The sequence below is a fragment of the Melospiza georgiana genome, chromosome 18 (genome assembly GCF_028018845.1).
Source record: "Melospiza georgiana isolate bMelGeo1 chromosome 18, bMelGeo1.pri, whole genome shotgun sequence".
In the NCBI taxonomy this organism is placed as follows: domain Eukaryota; kingdom Metazoa; phylum Chordata; class Aves; order Passeriformes; family Passerellidae; genus Melospiza; species Melospiza georgiana.
In genome coordinates this window covers 8,023,084-8,038,707 of record NC_080447.1, presented here as the reverse complement: position 1 = coordinate 8,038,707, position 15,624 = coordinate 8,023,084, and positions in this window count along the sequence as shown.

Below are 15,624 nucleotides of genomic sequence, written 5' to 3'. Positions count from 1 at the left end.
GAAATGTTCTTGTCTGTCTTTCCTTATTCCTGCAGATAGTAAGTGTTTTCAACTATTTGCACTGTTGAGAGTGGGGGAAAAGCTTTCTGCCTTCCTTGCCCTTGCCAGCTCTCTGTCCCAGCCCAGCTGAGCAGGGTGGGAGCAGCAGCACAGCCCCAGCTCAGCCACCTCTCAGCCAGTGCCTGCCCCGTACTGTAACACCCGTGCTTGAGGAGGGGTAAGTGAGACCTCTGTAACTACTCCTGCTGACCTAAAATATATCTTCTTATCAGTATTAAAACAGTACAAGAGCAGAGCTGTTGCTTTAGGCACATTTCTTGCCACTGTGTTGGCTGATGAACATTGAATGGAAGTAAGAGGGCCAGTGACTTTGAAATAGGAGCTGTTAGCCAAGTTTTGTAGAATCATAGTCCTTATTTATTTTATATGCTAATCTGCACTTGTGACCCTGAGCAGAAAAGCTGCAGTACAACAGGTTTTATAAGCTGTGGCTTAACCAGTTATCTAGTCTCTTAAAACTCTTATTTAAGCTGACTGGTTTTATGCACAAGTTGAAAACCTGTTGTCATTGATCATTAAATGCTATGCATATTGTACATTCATTTACATGGATTGTTCTAATATTGCTTGTGTGTATTATGCTACATTACCATATTTTTTATATATGTATGTATTGCATGAGGTTTAATTGTTGGGAATTTTTTGTACTGTCACTTTTGTATTCACACAGTGCCTCATGTACCTATTTGCATATTGCAAGAAGTTGTTTCAAAACAGTGATTGGAAACAGGTGGGGATAAGAACTTGCCACTGTAGGATCTGATGGTTCTGAAGTATTAATAAAGTATAGTGACTCAAAGCACTGTTTGTTTCTTTTCTTAAAGATCTATCTCATTCTAATATTTCAGGTGCCTCATGTTGCAACTTTTTTCATGTAGGTCATGTTGTACATCTTTGAGTGGTTACCCTGTCGCACCATGTTACCTTCCTCCATAGGGCTTTTCTGGGAAAAGAGATCAGTGGCAGCACTAGAAGGAAGCAATCCTTGGGATTACACAGTGTGCTTACTTGAAAAGATGAATGTCACTGAAGCCATTTCAGGACTGTGAACCTCTAATTAGATCTGTTCCTTCTTTTTCCCAGCTGACCACAGTGACAGTGCAGGTTAAGTGGGGTGTACTGCTGGTGTCCTGCAGTAACAGGATAATGATCTAAAAGACCCTGTTGCAGCCAGACATGGTGACAATTTATTTACTTGAATACTTGTTAAAGAAGGGGTCTTTGACCACTGAAGTGGGAGGCTGGAGAGCAAATCCTCAGAGTATGTTAGGGTTAATTTACTACAGAACATAGAGAAAGTTCTAAGAGGAATGGTAACCTGAAATACAAGTAAGGCTTGGGAGCTGAGCTAACCTGTGTGGTTGTTTCTGAAGTGCAGGTGTTCATATCCTCATGAGAGGAAGACATAAGGAGAGCAGGACAGAGATGGGAGACTTGACAAAAGGCAAGCTTTAACAAGGGGTTCTGAGAGATGCAGTCTTTCAGGAAGTTTGTCTAAATGCTTTTGTATTTATCCTAGAGAGAATAAAAGTCTACAAGGACCAGAATGCTGCATCACAGGGAAGCAGATGAAGTATTCTTGAAATACAAAAATAAGTATAACCATAGTGAATTATCAGGTGTGTTCTGGTCAAGATGTTATGGGCATGCTTGAACCTACTTCAGATCAAACCTCAAGTCTCTTGAAAATATCTTCCATTTTATGGTTCTAAAAGTCTTTTTTTGGTTTGCTTTTATTTTATTCTTTTAACAGGAAGAATTGCCGGGGTGAAACTTCACTTGTAATCATCTCTAAAAAAGCAGCAAATTCCTAGAAAAGTGTGGGCTGGGGATTTGCTTGACTAGGTTTAGCAGCAAATCCAGCCTGTGATTCACTGGGCTCACCAGGGAGCACAAGCAGTGGCTGACTGCTGCTGTTCTTCTGTGGTTTTGTAAAAAGCAGCTGTGGGAATCCATCAGCCAGGTAACTCCACAGTCTAAAGGCAGCTACAGCTGATCTTTGCCAATAACAACACAGAGCTGAACAAAGTCACTCCAGTGTCTCATGGGAATCCCTGGTGCTTTCCTTCCCAAAGGCACTGCCTTCCTCTAGGTCAGAGCCCATTCCAGCTGCAGTTGAGAACAGGACTGGACATCACTGTTGTTTCTCCTTGCTGATGCCCAACATTGGCTTTGCAGTCTCCTTTTGAACAGTAGGAGATGAAATCCAGGCATTGCTCATTCTTGGCAGTGCTGTTGTACTCGTGACTGTTTTCCTTCTCATCCAACAGATCCCCACCACCCATGTGTTCAACATGGGGCTCAGAGCCAACCTTCTGCTCCAGGATTCCAGTCATTGCAGGCTCTGTTACTGAAGGGTTTGAGCAAGAAACAATCAATAAGCCTATGGAAGTGAATGTCAAGGGACAGCCTTTTGGCCAGTTTGGGTCAGCTGTTCTGGCTGTGCTCCCTCCCAGCTGCTTGTGCACCTCCTCACTGGCAGAGCCTGGAAAACTGAGATGTCCTTGATTTAGAGTAAGCACTGCTTAGCAACAACTTAGACCATCAGTGTGTTATCAACATTATTCTCACACTGAATCTAAACTACAGCACCGTACCAGCTACTAGGAAGAAAATTAACTCTATCCCAGCCAAAACCAAGGCTCTGCCAACAGCCTGGAAATGCCTGTCCTTTCCACCTGGGAAATGGAGTGAGCAGAAGTACTTCTTCAGAGACTGGGAGAACTTTAAGAAATACGGCTTCTCCTAGTAATGCAGACTTCACATCTCTGCCATTTGGTGAGGGATAGATAAAACATTTTCTGCATCTAGATCAAGTTTGCTATTCAAGTAGCACTAATGTAGATTACAGGCTTTCATCTTATTGTCTCTAATTATTTTTTTTAAGAAATCAAGCATAACCTTGAATATGTCATGCAGAAAGTTGTTTGTAAATTACATGTAGAGACTGTAATGGGTATTTACCTGTTTCACCAAACCAATACCATAGTTTTGCTCATGTAACTGCAGGACTTTTATGGTCAATATCTCTTATATTAAAAAAAAACCTTGGTGGGTTTTTTTCAAAGTGTTAAGCTGTTCTTGCACTCTTCTGGTTTGGATCACTAACAAAATCTGTTATTTGTTGCACTACAGTAAATTCTTAATATCTGGTTAGATGCTTTTTGATGCTTGTGTTTTGTTTTGTTTTGGGTGTTGTTTGGTTTTGTTTTTTTTTTTTTACTGGAGTCAAAATGTTTTGAAGTTTGAGTTTGCCATGTTCTCATGTTGTTATGTTGAGCTGTTTGGAAAGGATCTTAAGTTCTCATTAGAATGAGAAAATATTTAAATGTTTAAATGCTGCAGCTGTTACCTAGCCTTCAAATAGAAGTAGCTCTTGGAAAGGACTATTTTGAACAAGCCTTGACAAAGATAAACCTGCTCACTTTCTATGAGAGTTCACAGTATGCTTGAGGCACACAGTAAGGCAAAACCAAGTCCTTTTTGCATAGCCTAGAAGAAAAAATTCCAGCTATGCTGTGGTGAGCCAGGCTAGCTCCAGAACTGCAGTCTGCACTTTGGTGATGTTGTGTTTTCCCTGAGAGGATTGAACCAACCATAGAGAAGAGACTTCCCACATCATATTCCGGGCTGTAGGGTAAGCACTGCCAGGAAAAAGTCTGGGATTTCCTCGTGCCCAGCCTGATTTTCTGTGTAGACCTTCAGGTGCCGAGCCCTTGTAGGAGCCAGGACAGCGCTCCTGTGCCCGGGGAAGGCAGGAGGGGCTCGGCAGGGAGAGCGGATGGCTCAGCAGGTGCCCGGATCCCTCCAGGGCTCCGTGTGCCGCCCCTAGAGGGCTCCCGCCTTCCTCCGGCCGCAGCGAACCAGAGAGCCGGGGAGAGAAGGCGGGAGCCGCGATCTGCACCAGAGAGCCCTCTGCGAGTGCTGTCCTGCCCTTCACGTCTTCGTCTTGGGGTGGGCACTGGAAAGCCGAGGCGGAAGCGTTTCTTTGCATGGTGATACCTTCCATCCTCCCCTGTGTCCTTTAAGAAGTTGCCATTTTTCTGGCGGTAATTCTGTGGCTTGCTTTGTACTGATTAAGATCCAAGCAGTTGGTTCAGGCTGGGGCCCAGCTGCCTGATACCAGATCTCTGATAACAGAAGAAATTTGGGGAGGGTGCAAAAAGCTTTTTAAATGAGAGGCAAGAAATAAATCTTTCCTATAAGGACTGGGACTAAACAAGTGTAGGTTAGTATGATACTCCTTTTGGCATCTCTTAGTCAAGATTAAAAAATTCTGAAGCCCTCTTTCTCTTTATATAGGATATAAAAGGTGTTTCTCTACAAAGAGATGCCTCTTTTTTAATCTTCTAATTGACAGCCCAGTTCCTTTATGAAACCACATTCTGGTGTCAATGTGGGGAAAGGAAAAATAATTCTAACAATGGATGAGAAGACACTTCAGGCTTTCTGCCTAATTAATTATAGTCATTTAAAATCTTGAGCAAAGTCTATGCTTGGAGAAGTTCTAAGTTATAATTAAGCCAAGCTGCTAACGATGGATCTAATTGTTGGGTTACAGACCAGCACAGGTAACACGAGTTAGGCCACTGACAACAGATATTTTACCCCATTGTTTTCTGTTGATGCAGCTAATTCCACACAACTGTTCCAGCAGCTGGAATGACCAGCATGGGCTGAGTGTGGAGGCACGTCAAGAGTTTTCCCTGACAGACTTAACTGGCACAAGGTCATTAGTCTTCACAGGTACTGTCCCCTCCTTAGTGCTGGCTGGCAGAGGGCTCCCTGGAGCACAGCTGTTGAACCCCACCATGATGGACTTGGAGATGGGAGAATGGATCAGCTGCTGAGATGACTCTGCCCTCTTTCTACCCCATATCTTTCTGAAGAACAGAAATGTTGCCATTGAGATGAAAGTCAAATTCAACAGTGCAGGCAGGCTTTGGTGTTGCACTGGTGAGTGTGCTCTTAAAACCAAACAGTAATCCTGTCCCTCTCTCTGTCCTCCCTCCAAAGGATTTCCATCTCTTCAGAGTGATAGAAATATCAACTTATACATGGACAGGCCTTACTCTTACTATAGACCATGGGCTGGTTGCCTGTACAATTTTTAGTGTCCTGATGGATCAGGACACTAAAGTGAGTATCAAATTCCAGACAGCCTGTACTAAGGTTACATTGAAAGTCTAAATACAAGGTGTTTGAAAGTTACCAGCTAAACCACTGAGACAAGGTTCCTGCTGCACAGAGAGTGATACCAGAAAATTGTAAGGAAAGCATTTCAAGTGCTGGATTTTGAACTGACACTAAAACCTTTGGAAAATAGTTTAATCTTCCTTCCCTCACCAATTATGTTCTTTCTCATGGAAAAGTTTATAAGGCTGGGTTTTACCTGAATTGTAGCATTTCAATTGTCTTGGTTTTGTTTGCTTTCTAAGGTAAAGAGATTCTAGATCTGTGTTGCCAGTCTTAAACCTTTGTAATTGGTAGTTTGTACTTTATTTCCTTGGTAATACTAGCAAGAGATGGAGAAGGACTGTTTTCTGCAGGGCAAGTTAGACACGAAGGGGATCTGAGCAATTTAGTGGTTTTTACTTTTAGGTGATATAAGGAAGACCTAATGAATGAGCCATAATACAAATACTAACAAAAACTGTTTGTTTCTTCCCCCTACTAATAATCACCTTTTGTAATGGAAGACACATTGCAGAGGCTGCCCCTGTCATTAGAAAATTGTCTTCTAATATTTTCTTGTTAATGACCTTTTAAGTCAGTGAGTATTCCCACTAGCAGTCGGCCAGGCCAGGATGTGCATTAGCAGGCTTATGGCAGGAGTCCTTGCTGTGTCTCATGGCAATCCTCTGCAGCTGCCTGCAGCACTTGGAGCACTTAATGCTGCCTTTAGCTCTGCTAAAGCACTTCTTGTGCTCCCAGCATCTCCTTTGGGAGACTGCTCCATTGACTAATAGACCTCACTGTCAGGAAGTCTTTCCTGTTCTTCAGTCTTACTGATCTCAGCTCCAAAATATAGAACTGTAACTTCTTTGACTACTCTTCAATGAAAAGTTTAAAGTGAAGAAAAGGAAAGAACACAAGTTATCACACTTGTATAAAATATAAAACTGAAACTAGCCTGGTTTCCAGTCTTCACTGTAAAACTTATAGAGCTTGAGGTTTTAGTTAAATGCTGCCTGCAGATATTTTTGGCTGATGGCAGCAAGATCTTGAAGCTGGCTAGCATTAAACCCACCCATAAATAAAACTACTGTGCCTTTGGGTCTGTCATGTACAAAAGCTGGCAGCTAATGAAAGCCACACAGAGCTGCTCAGGGAAGTTTGTGAGGTTACACAATGCACTAGTTGAGATGTCACAGGAAAGCCAAGGGCTGGGGGTGTGGAGGGAGGACCACCGGGGCTGCATTTTGCAGAAAAAAGGTGTCAGCACAAGAGCAGCCTGCAAAGCTCCCAGGCTGGGCAGTGGGAGCTGCCTGCAGCCCTCCCCAGCCTGGGAGAGAGGCTGGTGTGCAGGAAGTAGCTGGAGAGGGGTTTTCACAAGGACCTGTTGTTTGGTTGCTCAGATTATATCAGTGTTCTGGCTATTGAGAGGGATTTGGCCTTTGGGTTTTGCTTTCAGCTTTATTTATTTTTGCCCGTTCTCAATTCTCTTTGTGAATACCAATATTCTGAGTCATCCAGAATGATTTCTGCCTTCATTAAAGATTCCTTCCAGCTCCCCTTCGACTGCCTGTAGGTTGGTGCCTGCCCCTGCCTCCCCCTTTGCACTTTGCTGCACATATTTAGCTCTCAGTATTCCATCTTCTCAACTCCTGCAGCTCTGGCACCTGAGTGCCTTCGGTTCTTTGCAGAATTTGTGTTCTTCACCTGATCTCTTCTGCACTATCCCTGCACTGTCCCACATGTTTCCCAGCATTTGAGATATGGTATGAGGCTACAGTTTATCCCAGTGGTACAGCAGCTCTGCTTGGAGCTGATTGAGTGAAATGCTTCAGCCTGGAAACCAGGCATCCAGAGCCTTTAGGCTCTTTCTGTTACACAGCTCCTTCTGTGTCACTCTGGATGAATCCATTAAACTATTTGCCTTTGTTTCTTTGATATACATTGATGTTGAAACTGTCTATGATATGTACACCAAACAGACAGGGCCATGTTTCTCTAAAACCAAAATTAAAAGATGCACTGTACAAAAAATGTAATTGTATAGTGCTTTAAGGGGTGTTCCTACATGAACTGCTGAGCTTAGTCACACTCTAAAGCTCATGTGTAAGAAAATACACAATAAAAAAAATCAATACAGAAAATAACCTGGGAAGGAGGATGGGTCACTGTGTCAATACTGTAGATGCCTAAGTGCTCATTAATGACTGTCCCCAATGGTATTCAAACAATCTACATTTGCTTTAGCTTTTTTCAAAGTCCAGATGAGCTGCTCAGAGCTCTCTTAATGATGCGAATTATTTAATGCTCATTTGTATGCAGTATGTTCCTGCTTTGAAAGTACTTCACAAGAATTGGAGCCAAATTCAGCCTTGCAGCTCCACTGAAGTCAGTGCTTGTCTGTGCATCTGTTGGTCGCTTCTCTTTTTGGTTTTGATTGAAGAGCTAACTTCTTGTTATGCTGATAATATTTTTTAAAGGTAATATCTGCAAAGGATTTTTCATCACTCTTCTCCCAAAAAATCAGCTGTAAGTACAGAAGTAGTTCTGCTGATTCTCACATCTCTCTCTTAACCCCCCTGCAAGAGGAGGACAGGCTAAGCAGAATACAATTTTGGTGTTCTTTTCTTTCTTTTACTTTGCACCTCCTAAGCACAGTTTCAGTGATATCTGGCACTTCTCCTGAAAATCATCCTGCAAAGAATCTCTGCCATCTGATGTATGCAAGATATTCTCTGTGGCCCATTTCTGGTTTAACACAACATGAACTGGTGGAGGCCAAACTCTTGTACAATTCTGCAGGTTGGTTGTGCTCAGCATAACAATGTTAGGATGTGTATTCTTGTTGTTGAGAGCAATAGGCACAGGAGCCTACCTGAAATTTTGATTTAAAGTGCTGAAAGGTGGAACAGACACTCTTAGTTCAACCACATACTCATTTTTGGTTAGACTTGATAACTGCAGTATTCTTGTAATGTAGTTTTTCCATGTCATAGTTATCCCAACTATGTTTTTAACACACACTGAAGAAAATAATAATTGCAAAAATATTGTTCAGTCCCTCTGGGTAATGAGTAGGGTGTGATTTTCAGCTTGCAGCACAGACCCACAGCCATCTACTGCCTGCACAGAGGAAGTGGGAGTAATGGAACAGCAACCTTTCTAGATGTGCATGTCACTAGAATGGGCAGAGACACTTCTTGTCAAGTGTTAGAGATTTGCTGGCAGCACAGGGATGAGTGCTGAGACGTGGGAATAATGGCTTCATTTCCAAGCTCCACAGCAGATCAATCCAGATGCCCCGTTGCCCTGTTTTACATAATGGAGTGTATGACTGCTTCCCCTCTGCCTTTTCTGCAGTACTGCCCTCCAGCTCCTGCCTGGCTTAATTTGGATGTTCCCTATTGCTTACTCCTTCCCTGCTCCCCTCAACTCCTCCCTCCCCACTGCTTGCCCATCCCTTTTGGCCTGCATCTCTTCCCTCTCTCCTGCTGGGATGGATTTAATCCCCGGAGGAATGTGGCCCACAGGCCTCTGCAGGACTTGGGTGTGACTCTGGAGAGCCACTGATGCTGAATGTAAAGCAGTAAAAAGCAACCTCCTATCACCTGGCAGCACAGGCAGGGAAGAGCTGGCTATCTGTGGGCTGTTCAGTGTGCCTGGCTGGCCAGACAGCTTATCAGATGAAAAATTGAGGCCAGACTTTTCGGCTTCATGTACCATTTCCCTATTCATTGTGTCTGGGTGATGTATTCTCTGCCTGTGGTTTGAATAAATATCTTTCATAGCTACTTTCTGCTTCAGTCCCCCTTGGGACAGCTGCATCAGTGTGCTGAAGATGTGAAGTCCAAGTGTGTGGAACAGAGGAAAGAGGAGAGAGAACTCATGCACAGCATCTAAGAAGCTTTAGCTTCAATCGTATCTCTGTGAAAGCTGCTGCACATAACACAAGCCTCACCTGCAGTGTAAGTTGCACACAACTCTCTTACTCAAGGCTCTTCTTCCCTTTCCTCTCTATATTTATATGTCCACAGAGCATTCAGAAGTATTTGCAAGGAGAATCCCAAGCTACTGGTAGGACCCAAACTTGTGATGTGTTTTTTGCATTTGGGATGTTGCTGTGTTACAGAGAGTATCCTGGAAAAGTAACAGGGATGTAATGGAAAAAAGAAATCACAATTCTGTGTGGGGAAAGCGAGTTTTGCTTTATGTAGTAAGCACCCATCTCAACCCTGCTAGAGCAGAACAAACCCTCTCTCTCACAGAAACCCGAGTTGTTGTTAATTAACGTCTTGCTGAAAATGAAGGCTTTGCCATCTGTTCCGCCACCTCACTACGAATGTGCTCTCATGTTGATTATGTAAGTAAAAATGAAAATATATTTTGGTAGAGTGCTGCATGGCACTGTGCTGATTCTTCTGTTTCTATTTACCATTCCCTGCCCCCATCCCACAAGGAAAGGAAAAGGCCACAATTGTTTGACTCCTCGGCAGCTTTATCCTGGAGCTGCTGTCCTGGCTGCCAAGCCCTGCGTGTTGTGGGAGCAGCCACCTCGCCCCTGCTGTGTTTGAGCTGTGAGCCTTTTGCAAACCCTGCTTATTACTAGGTTTTTGAAAAAGCCATGGTGGGAAGATGCCCCTTAAGCTGAAGCTGCTCTAAATTCTTGTGAGGGGTTAACTTGAAATGCAGAAGAAGAAAAGTGAAAAGGAAGGCCCGGTTACTCCTTAAATGATAGCCTGGCCTCTGGGAGCAGCCTGCTGCTCCTGTTACAAGTGTGGCCTCTGTCTGTCCAAGGGTGGAGAAGGAGAGAAAGAGGAGGGGTAGCTTTCCTGTAAGTGGGTTAGAGCAATTACTGAGGTCTCTTACAGCAAATGAAGTTGTCAGTGTGAGTCACATTCCCTTTTTTCCCTCACTGCCAAATTTTAGGTACTAACTAGACAGAGGGAGAAAAAAAAAAAAGGAAAAGCAACAATGGGGTAAAGTTGAACTGGAACAACCCTTCATTTGGGGTATTGTTTGACGTTTTAGCTCTGATTGTACATAGAGATAAAGGATCTATAAATATCCTGTCTGCTGAAATTCCTTATCACAACATCGCCTGTCAGCTGAACAAATAGGTTAGGCTCTCAAATAATACATAATTATGTATGTAAATACAAAATTACTGATTAAATCCCTGCAATGCCACATGCAATGGAACCTCATCACTGGAGAGGACATTAACCTCTTGTGGTGCACCAGAGCTGCCTCAGGCTCAGGACAGCAAGTGGCACATGCAGCTGTTACTGCTGAAACAGCAGGAGCTTGGAGACTGGGCTGGAATAAGCAAGGAGATATTTATCTGCATGACTAGACTAGATGAAAGCATCTTCTGACACTTTTTGAAAGTATCTGAGCATTTAGTTCTGTTTAGCAAATGTCTGGAACCTTTTCTACTCTGCTTTAGAGCTTTTAATGAAGCATTGTGATTCCCATTGTGGTCAATTGTTTGACACTTTTATTATTACTGGTATGCAGAGTGTTTTTTAATGTTTGACAGCTGGAGAAAGAAGTATTTTGTGCATTGAAACTTTTAGCACAAAGCTGCTGTTTTCCATTCTGCCTTTGTCTTTTATTCTTGCTGATGCAAATCAACGAAAGACAGAACTGATTAAATTACATTTGTTTACTTCTTCCTTGATGATAATAAGACACAGCCTGCCTTTTATAAAAGGCAGAAATAGAGGATGTGACTGTTTCTACAGTATTTCTAGAAAGGCTTCCCCCCCCCCCCACACACACAATATAAGGGCATTTATTTGTTTCTAATGTCTTGATTTACCAGATAATGTGCACTTCCTAATGTGTGTGGAACAAGAATAGAGCTATGAAGGACAGTTAGCAATGGATTCCATTTGGAAGCTTCTATCTTGTTATTTTTATTAATCCAGCAGTATAAATTAGCAGAACACATCACAAAACAAACACAGCAAGATACTTCTGTCCTTCACAGTAGGGCTGCTGATCATTGCACAAAGCAGTGCCCTCCATTGCAGGCTTTGGGTTGATACAGTCCTGCTACTGGGTCCTGCCTTCAGGGCACTGGTACCACTGCAGAGAAAGGAGAGGCACAAATAGGATTCCCAGGATTGTTTTGGTGAGTAATGTGCATGTCTTGGGGATTGTGTAATACCTTTTTTTTTGAACAATTGTCCTGAGAAAGGAGGACCGGGTTTGTCTGTCTTGCTTGTGCAGTTTGCAAGGGAAAATTTCTGGTGGAAAGGTTCTCCTGATCCTGGCTGCTCGTGAGAGGTAGGACAATGTCACCAGGAGCACAGAGAATTACAGCTGGGAGACTTTGGGAAGCATAAATGGCAGGAACAGGAGAGGCAGAGGACAAGCAGAAAGGAGGTGGTTAAGGAAGCCTTTACAAAACTGCCCTCATGATTGTTTTTTCCTGCATTTTTCAAAAGGAGAGAAAAGTGCAGCAAAGGATGGCAAAGGCAAGAGAAGTGTCTGAAGGCTTCTCAGCAGTGCAGTCAAACCTCCTGATTTTAGAGCTGAAACTAGTCTTAGGGAGTGATATCACCTGGCAGCTGAGCCAAATCTAAAGGACTGCTGGTATCAAAATGATGCTTCTGCTTCCAGTCATGCTGCTTTCTTTGTGCAGGTCTGGTGCTTGTCTGACTCTTTAATGAGCTCATGCAGCTCAGTAAACTGCAAGAAAATGAATTCAGTAAAAAATATACCAGTCCAGGAAAGGAGAAGAATTGGACACTGTGAGAATTGAGACTGCAATGAGTGCGAGAAGCATGAACATCAGAATTTTGCTGCACATTTGGGGTGTTTTGGGGGGTGCCTTGCTCCTAGCTGATGTTTAACCCCTCACTTCACCTCCTAGGTGGGGCTTCCCTCAGAAGGGCACAGGATGAACATGCCTGAGCAGGGAGGTGAAGGAAGGTCAGCCAGCAGCACCAGCCCCTGGGGCAGAGAGAGGGTTGAGTGGGACTGCAGCAGCCCAGCAGGAGGCTGGCATAGGGAACAGTGTAGTGCAAGAGGAACCACAAAGGAAAGGGGACACATGCAGAGTAACCACAGAAGGTTACTGCAACAACCACTGGAAAATGCTTGAGTACAGGTAATGGTCCCATCTTCCTAATCTGGCTCTTAAAGGGTTTATTCTCATGTATCCATGTAGCTGCCCCTGAAGGTGCTTATGTCCCTTGTTTAGCCATACATTTCTCTAAATTGGGTTTTGATAAGAGGACAGCTGCTGCATTTTTATTATCTGTGATAAGCAGCAGTAAAATCTGTTTAGAGTTCATGATGGAAATGTATCCATATATTGGCATTTTTCCAGCTGCACTTCACAAAGGTAAATGGGACACAAGAGTGGTGCACTGCCCCCTTTTAATCCATTTTCTCTAGATGGGGGCACTTTGCCTCTCTGCAGGAGAGGCCAGCACAGCTACTGTGCTAATAAACACTCATTCCTCACTGCAGCATCTGCACTTCCCAGACTCATAAATCCAAGCAACTTGTAGTTGAATAGCAATTAAATATCCACGTGCATTTCCATACCATGGTCTGGTGCACAAGGCACAGGCTAAGTGGCTGCACATCTGCTGTCTGCTCCCCCACACGTGCTGCTGGCAGAGCCTAAGCACTTAACCTTATCCTGCCACCACTAATGGCACTTGGAAAATTGGATGCAGAGCATCATCCTACAGATATTTTGCCACATCTTTCTAAAAGAATAATGTTCTTTCTTGTTTGGGGTCTTTGTTTATAATTGTTTGGTTTTGGTTTTTTTAAGCAGCCTTTATTGTCTTTCTCTCAGGATTTCCAGGACAGGGATTCAGTTGGGATGTTAATGTCAGTTGGAAATGAGACATCATATTGAAAATATGCATATCCAGTTGATATTCAGGACACTGATATATCCTCACAACAATTTTGTGTCACTTGTACAAAACCCAGAGACTTGGTAATGCAGTAAGATAAATGCAGTGCCTGATTACAGTGGATGTATTGGACTTATAAAAGGCATCTCTTATCATGAGACTCTGTGTATCTGCAATAATAACCACCATATGTCAGGTAAGACAAAGATAATGTGAGCCAGATCATTTTCCCATTGTTAAAACTTTCAAAATCTAAAAGCTACAAATGTCTTAATTATTCAATTTTGCTACATCTACTGCTGGTAGCTGGAGGGAACATCTTTCTGATGTTCAGTCTTTGCTCTTGTCTAACTGATAACAGTCTGTGTGGCAGTTTTAAATGCTATAGCCATTTAAAGAAGCAAGAATTGTACACAGTCATTGCCCATCTTGCATTTCCATGCAGCAGGATTTTACCACATGAAACTGCAGTTCAGATGTTCCCATCTTGAACAAACAGATAAGCCTTGTAGTTTGCTTTGAACTTTAAGGGAATTTAACAGTGGTAAGAGGCACCAGCCTGTCCTGTGTCTGACTGTACAGTGTTGCTGTTGTACAGTTGCCTATCAAAATGCTTCCCCTTGGAACCAGCAGAAACCTTGAATTCCCTCCCCAGCCCCCACCCCGTGGGTCTGTCAGCTGCAGACCAAGTCCCAGCCAGATCACAAGAACATCCTGAATCTGTCACAATAATTTGCATTTCCTTGCCAAAGATTTTATCTGCTGGGGGTGCAAATTGTGCCATCGAGGTTGCTGGTGTTGAAAAATCTGCACCCTTCTGCTCCCCAGCTCTTCCTTTCCCAGCTAGGTTAATTTATCCAGAAGAATTTATTGAAGGAACAAAGATGACAAGTTAGAAAGGCCACACAGCAAGACAGCACCACTCTGAACATCTGCACAGTTTGTGTATTTGATTAGGTACCTCAGCACTTAGGCAGATTATTGTTGTTAAAAGCAAATCTTACTTTTGCCATTTTCATACAAGACTCTCTCCTGCCATTCTGCAGATGTTTGTTCTCTGTATCCCCACATTGTTTAAAAAATGACAAATGATGATAGTGAAAATTACACTTGCTCATTCAAACCTCTTGCTGTTTACACATAAAAAGAATCATGTGCTGGGTGCAATGACCTAATGAGAGATGTGACATGGCCTTCAGCAAGAGCTGGATGGGACCCTCAAAATCTGCTGCTTTCTCACAAATTGTCCTCCAATATATATAATAAAACCTTCTTTTGTTTATAATGACAGATGCCACAGGGGTTGTATATTTGGATATTATTTTTTCTCTAGGAGTGTTTATTAACAAATGCTTGCAAGTTTTATGATGTGGTGAAAACTATATCTCTCATGATAAACAGGAAGTGCTCAGAGGTATTGCATTACCCCATAATGCAACACAGATTCCAACAGCTTGGCTCTTTTTCTCAAAATATGGTGACACCACTTCCTTTAGGAAATCTCTCTTTTATCTGCTGTAGATATGCAAATCTGTAAAAGAATTTTTTAGTTTTTTAAAATGATGACTCATCAGTTTTGGACTGTAGAAACTGATGTCTATAATTTATACAAAATCTATTAAAAATAAGCAGTTAAGACCCTTTGGGCTGTCAGATCAGTGGATTGAACAAAAAGTTCAAGGAAAGGAGACTGATACCTGTTCTCCCTCCAGCAGCATAGGTGAAGACAGCAAAGATGCAGAATTCCCTGCAGCCATAAACCTGGAGCTGCCTCTTCTGCAGCTCCATGTCAGCAAGGTCAGGACCTGCTCAGCAGAAAAGAGGGAATCCTGTTTCCTTGCCACATGCCCAGGAAAGCCCAGTGTGACAGTTTGTATGTGGAGCCTTCATGCAGAATTGCTGTGCTACAGCCTCCAGCTTGCTCCTGAAGGCTGCCACGCACTTGTCATGGGATGTACAGCCTTTAATGCTGCATGTTCAACCCTGGTGAAAATCTCAGAATGCCATTAGTGTGCTGTCCCCTATCACTTGTTTCTGCTCAGCCACTGCCCATGGTTTAGATGACATCTAATTCCAGCAGACAAACAGGACGTGTCCATGTGCCATCAGAGTCATCAGCCACGTTTGTGATCAACGTCACCGCAGCAGGCACCCACGTCAGGGAAAGCAGGTCCTGGTGAGCTCTTTTTAGAAGGCCTGGCATCATTCCCCAAACTGGTTCTCCATGAATAGACTTGGGTGTCTGCCAGGGGCCTCACTTGCACACAGCCAGAAGCAGTGGGGTCTGGATATCACCCCTCCAACCAGGACCCTTCTATTCCCACAGCTCAGTCCCACTACCTGTTCATTTTACTTTTAATTTACATTCTTCCCCCCCCCCCCATATTCTCTTTTATTCATTCTTGCATCACCCTTTTTCCTCTGTCCTCACATCAGCCACTCTCTGCATTACAAAAGTTCCCTACATTTTTAGCTATGAGCAAAAAGCATTAAAAATGCAATATTT